Here is a 6,816-nt window from a genome sequence, read left to right as displayed (position 1 = left end):
AAAAAGAGCGGGTCGTCTCGTGTCCCTTTCATCCATCCCGACTTTTCCTTTTCCTTCCTCCTTTCTTCATTTACTAGTATTTTCTTGCTTGCCAAAAAGTCAATACACCAACTAATCAACATTAAACACAATCGCAACCAATATAAGCAGAGTAAGATCGATCATGCAATATCACAACAGTCCAATATACTTAGGATTTTTAAAATGGGATTTTTTTTCCCTGTTATATATACCAAAAAACATGTTACTACCTTTTTAATTTATAATACACCACATTCGTATGATAACGCAAATCCAGAACATGTCATGTTTCCAACACAGAAAGGGAAGATGGCGGCATACCCTTGTCTTGCTCAAATTACTGTAATTTTGGACGAAAAATGCAAATTACATCGTCACGACATCCATTTTCATATCAATATGTAAACAGTGCCAATAGTTTTGCTGAGATAGATCCATCAGAAAGGATGGCACTAGAGAATCATTTCTAGTTAGACGAGGTAACAACACGTTCATGCCTTGATTGTTACAAAATTAGACTTGTATATAAGTTTTCCACAAAATGTTGAGAGCGGGTAACATGTTTACATTCCTTCTATTTCTTGTGCTGGTGCTACGAATCTAGGGCTTCTGCAATTATGGGTTTCAACTGCAGTCTGTGCAGTCACTGTTATAACAATATATGTAGACACTATCACAATAAAGTACAAAACCACAAATATTTTGACACGTTAAAATTTGCGTCCAATATCCATTAAATCTCCTCCCTTTAATTTGAAAACACAGTACTACTATCTATCGCCGTTAACCTTATTCTGCAATCATGGTATCACTACTGAAATTGTGGAGAAACTCAATCCTACAGTTGTTGGCCTTTCATAATTCAATAACAGGGATGAAAGATGAATCAAACTACTTGATACTAGAATTTGTTCAAATTTGATTTGTCAACTAGTCAAATAAAGATTGAACAGCGTTTTATGTTTGATAATATTCAAAATCTAGAGATGTAATCGAATCGAATCGAATCGAGCTCGAATATTGCCATACTCGAGCTCGACTCAACATGCAAGAAACGTGCTCGAGTATTATTGGAGCTCGAGCTCAACACGCATGGGTTCGAGTCAATGCGAGCCTTATCGAGTTTGAGTTAGAAAATTTCATTTTTTTTGACAATTTTTGAGCGAAAAGACATTATTTCCCTTTAAAAATTTTTATACGACCTGCAACATTTCGTAAATTCAACAACTCTTTTGAGTATAAGAGTAATTTTATAATAATAATATATTAAAGAATTAAAATTAAAAAACTCGATAAGCCTCGACGAGCTTTCGAGCAATCCTTCTGGATACTTGAACTCGACTTGCTTACTTTATCGAGGCACTCGAACTCGATTAACCCGAGTTCAAGTCAAGTTTTTGACCGAGCTGCTCACGAGCTATTTGCCAGTAGTTCAGTTCGATTGCAGCCCTATCAAAGTCGATAACAAGCTAGTTCTAGTTCGGTTCAACAAATAAATAAGTCAAATTTGAATAAAATTTGAAATTGATCAAAATAATCAAATAAGTTTGAATATTAGAGGGTTCGACTTGATTAGACTCGTTTACACTCTTATTCAATGCAAACACCAGAAATTGTAAACGAGGCTAGACATGTAAGGGGCTCTAATAACAGGCCTATATACACATGGTGAGGCAGATATCATCCTCTACACACAACATTCCATTCACCCGAACGCTTAGTATTGACTACAAATAAATTGTAGCGAGCCCAAGAACAATCTAACTTTGGTGACCTTTGTGCTACATATCCTTCTCAGGCCCATATAGTGGTTGGCCTGCCTCTCGTTCTCCGTTCAGATGCGATAGTTTTTTCTCTCTTCCACCGCAAAAACATCGAATTCTTCCAATTCTTCCTACCAAATTTCATCCGCCTGTTGTCCCACCCAGTCCTCCTCACTGAATTCTCCCTTACTCCGCTCCTTTCTCTACCCCACAAGTCTTGCCAATGCAGCCTTAGATAGCTTATTTTGCAGGCATTCTGGGATCATTTAAAGACAAACCACCTTCTCATTACATATTGAAGATTGAATCATTCTCCTTTCTTCGTGAAATGTGGGAAAAATAGGACAAATAAATTATGACTGAAACTTTGGAAGGTAAGAAATGGCTGAGTTCATTACCCCTTTTCTAAAGATTGAATTCCACATTCCTTTATGGTGAAATATATGATCTTATTAAACTGCTGAAAATGCTTCAGGATGAAGTCATTAGCATTTACTAATTTCTCTCCCCATTTTTTGTTCAGTATGTATACATGTGGGTAATACCTAAATTCTAAAGCTCATATGACTGGCCCCCCCTCCTGCAACACAACACACACACACACACACACTTGAACAAAATTATCCCTCTACCCATATGCAGACGAAGAAAGAAATGGAAGATGATATGTATCTCTTTACTCAGCTATTCCAGAGACTAAAGATCTGCTTCTTGGTTGGGATGGGAGATCAACATGAACTACAAATTCTTTGTGCTTGATCATTCAAGACAAGTACTTAGACTATTCAAAGCCTTCGTCTTTACGTTTATATAATTCTTTTTGGTTTCATAAAACGAGAATCTTCATTACATTTTCCATTTTCTCATGCTGTTTCCTTAGGTTTACAATTTTTTTGCTTCCCAGTGCCATATATTCTTGCTGGCGTTGTTGAGTAATTATAGGTTGAGCTTCTGCAGTGTTTTGGTTACTGACAAAAGTATAGAAGTAATATAAATGGTGTAAGTTTGTCCATTTTCCGTTTTGTTTCAGACAATATTTTGGGAACTTTGGCAGATCTGGATGGTTTATAGTTTAGAACATTTTACTAACCTTCATTTTCTAAATTTATTTTCAGAAATTTTCTAAGTCGAAAAATGGTGACGGGCAGTAGTTTCTCTTTCATCCTAGAGATATAGTATCCAATATCAAGAAAGTGATGGCAAAAAGATTGAACAATTGCTTGCGATTTTCATGATATTGGGTCGGTCAGTCCAAAAACCAATAAAATGTGACCTTCAATTTCACAAATGCAACACTAAACTTATTAGTGAATCCAAGGAGTTGGGGGCGGTGGTGGAGGTGGAAACTTTGCTGCTGGCACAAATGAGAACATACTACTTTTGTTGATTCGTATGCTCCCATCACCTGATAGGGCAACAAGAGCACCAACCAAACCAGCATTCCCTGCCAGTCTGGGCTGCGTGTAGTTCATCATCCTCCGGTTGTCCTTAAAGCCATCATTCTCGTCAGGACCAGCCACCAGAGCTCCAACAATGGTATTTGGATTTGCCTTTGGTGTATCCCTCCATTTCCATCCTCCAGTGCAACTGTACTTAATGCCGTTATGAGGGATGGATGCACCTCTATGATGGACATGCAAAGGATATTTAATGCCGTAACCAACAACATAGCTCATGTTCTGAGGATTCTTTCCAAGGATATAATCAACCTGTTCAAATAAATAATGGAGCACATTATCAACCAAATGGGTTTTTGTTGATTTTTACATACAAAATTGGGAGGTTGTAGGAAATTTTTTCTTGGGATCCATACTCTCCTCCTTTGATTACTAATACATGTATGAAGCATTGAATCTCACAAAAAGAAAACAAAGTTATTCTGACCTGGTTTTTGGAGAAGTTTCTCAAGACACCCGCTGGCGACAAAATCTGAACCGCACAAAATTCCTGGTGTCTCTGAAACTTTTAAGTAGTCACTATACAAAGCTGCCAAGAAGGCAGCATTCACGACATACTGAAGACGATGGGGATCTTCTTGGTTAATTAAGATCAGGCCCCCTTAATAACATATGGATAAAACTAAGTCAAACATCCAAATACGATTTTAAAAAGTGAACGAGTTTAATGGTAAGACTGTAATACCTCTTGTTCTACTAAACTGGGAAGAGAGTGGCAGATATGAGCACATAATTAAACAAGTTTGCTTGCTCATGATATACCTTGAGAACTTCTTTATAACTACGGCCCAAAAATATTCTCAAACGGCTAAGAAGCACCTAGAAAGAGAAAAACATCATTTTAATAACAGTTCGGCACATCATCTTTCAAAGCAACAAAAAATAATTTATCTACTTACTAAAGCCCCGGCAATCTTGTTGTCCCAGCTAAGTCCAGCATAGTCTGTGACCCTTCCAAACTCTCCAGAAAAATCAGCGTTGTCTTTCTTTGTTGCAAACTCAATGTATGAAGGGTCACCTGTCGCATAATACATCCAAGCTGCACCCCAGACATACTCATCATGGAAATTTGTAGAATCATAGTATTTAGCAGCATCAGAGCCTAGGATACTGTATGTTCCAGGATGGTCCATGGAGAATTGGAACAACGATTTTGCTGCATGAACGAGTTTCTCACTATATGTCACGTTGTCCCCGAAAACCAATGATGCAGAAGCCAATGCAGCTGCCATTTCTGCTGGAAGGTCTGAGCAACTCTGGCACGTACTGACTGGTCGAGGATAGTCGATATCCTCCGGACGCATCCAGCAGTAGTGATCATTGGGGATTGGCTGTGCCATTGGGAAACCACCAAGTCCTACCTGTTAGGAAAAGAAAAAGTAAAACAAAAAATGACAAATTTATAGAGATAATACAATCCAAAGAAATAGAATCGGTTCATATTCATATTCCTTATCGTGTATAATTCTGTAATTAAACTAAGTTACCTGTGCTACTATATGATCTATAGGAGATTCTGAAGCAAAGCACTTGAGGAAGTAATCAATCCCCCACTTGACAATGTTTTTGACGTGGTCAAGCTCACCAGCAGCCTCATACTGTGCTCTGTACTCGATGACACTCCAACTCAACATCGTCATCGCAAATGATGCAGGAAAATTAAATTTTACAGCATCACCTGCATCATAGTATCCCCCGACCAAATTTTTATGAGCTGTTGTAACTTGTAAGGCCATCCCGTGTGCAAGAGTTCCCCCTCCATGATATGTTATTGTCGCGTGGAAGCACTCCAGCTGTCATAAAAAACTGAAGCACTAAGGGGAATTTTTAATTGAATATTTTACATGATAAGAAAGTAAAAAGTAGAATTCACTTGCAGCGTTGTGAATCAAAAAACAAGACGGCCTTATTTAATGCCATGGTATAATTATCCAGCAATCGTGGTTTTTCCAGCGATGATGGTGGAAAGGATTGGTGATGATGCTTCGGAATGATTCCCAGAATGATGAGGAGTAGCAATACTGCAGAAGCCCCCACCATAAACATCTTATAGAATGTCATTTTTTACTCAATTGATACAACTTATGACCCTGAAGCATCAAAAAACAAGGTTCAATTCCAGAAATGAATCATAGTACATTGAATCTATGTGGGGTGAATAATGTGTTAATCTTAAGCATTTTCCACTATGTCCAAGAGCAATCTTCAGGAATACTAATAACGCAGTTGATAATCATGACACTATAATAGTTCACGTGTAATGCAACTCACTTAGAATGAATAATTTTGCATACCAGGGCCATATTTTAAATGTATGCAGCAAACTATAAAGCAAGATTCCAACTTGCAGCTGGGATAGCTAATAATATTTCTACCACAGCAAAGAAATCAATGATGGAAAAGGAAGAGTATGTATCGGTGAAGGATTGTTTTCCAGTCGAAAATTCTACGTTAGACTGGTTCACAAAGCTGATAATATTGCAAGCTGATATGTTTTACAAGGTGGTCGATTGAATCTGTGTCTTGCTGAAGAAGGTGATTCTTGGTTTTCTTGGTGTCGCTTATGTTGGCATGATTTTGATAATTCTGTTATTTGTGGCTGAGATTTTGGGAGTCGTCTTGGTGCAGTTTTGGATGGAAGAGCCTGTTTTTATGAGGGAAATATTGCATTTCTGATACACCAATGTTTGTTTGGTGTGTTTTAAATTTAGGTATTTCTTAAGGTATTTTTATGCATTTTGGGTATTTTTCAATTTATTGTGGATGTTTAAAATAAGACATGAGAAAACTGTTAGAGATAGACCCTTTGTCTTGCAAAATAAATCATAAATATTATCTATACTCTATCTTCATGCGCATATAAGAATACGATCCTAGCAATCACATTCGCAACTGCATATACTCTTACATTGGTCATTGCAGATAGCACCTCAGACCAGAAGTGCATCTTTATTTTACATATAGGATACTAGGGGTGGGCAAAATTATCCGCTAACCCGAAAACCCGTCGTATCCGAGGAATACTATCCCAGCAATCATATTCGCAACTGCATACTCCTGGTTGGCAAAAAGCTTTGGGATTGCGGCCGGAATATGCATTATTACATTGCTCATTGCAACGCGTCCAATTGCATCCTTCCCAGTTGCATATGCCCACCACAGAACTGCATCTTCTTGCTTGTGTAATTGGAGAACTTGATTCCATGGCCAGCGTTCCACTAACTGCAACATTTTTCGAGTACGGAGCAATAGACATATTAGCTAATCAGATTTAAGTAATTCTTATATCTATAAAGAAAAAAAAAAAAGAGCATTAAGTATATTTGCAGAGAGTTCACTATTATCACCAAAAATGGTTGGTTTTCTAACTTTGAAAGCAACACATTTACCTGATGAAAATATGAGGAAAAAAACTAAGCAAAAACTTGGCAAATGTTTTTCCATTTTCAAATGGGATACTATATAATCCCTCAAGAATTTTCTAGTCCAAAATCTTTGGTTATGAAAGAATTATACCCTTCAACTCCTATATATATATATAGGTACAACCGTAAGAAGAGATTGTCTTTTTATCT

The 6,816-nt window shown here is 37.4% G+C and overlaps 1 pseudogene; it reads right to left on the bottom strand.

The window, feature by feature from the left end:
* Positions 1-2,981: 2,981 nt before the first annotated feature.
* LOC113704993 (endoglucanase 9-like) lies at positions 2,982-5,954 on the bottom strand (annotated as a pseudogene).
* Between the last annotated feature and the right edge of the window lie 862 nt (positions 5,955-6,816).

This window comes from Coffea arabica, chromosome 8e (genome assembly GCF_036785885.1).
Source record: "Coffea arabica cultivar ET-39 chromosome 8e, Coffea Arabica ET-39 HiFi, whole genome shotgun sequence".
In the NCBI taxonomy this organism is placed as follows: Eukaryota; Viridiplantae; Streptophyta; class Magnoliopsida; order Gentianales; family Rubiaceae; genus Coffea; species Coffea arabica.
Note: the sequence above shows the minus strand (reverse complement) of the source record. Positions and strands in the feature narration are given on the sequence as shown.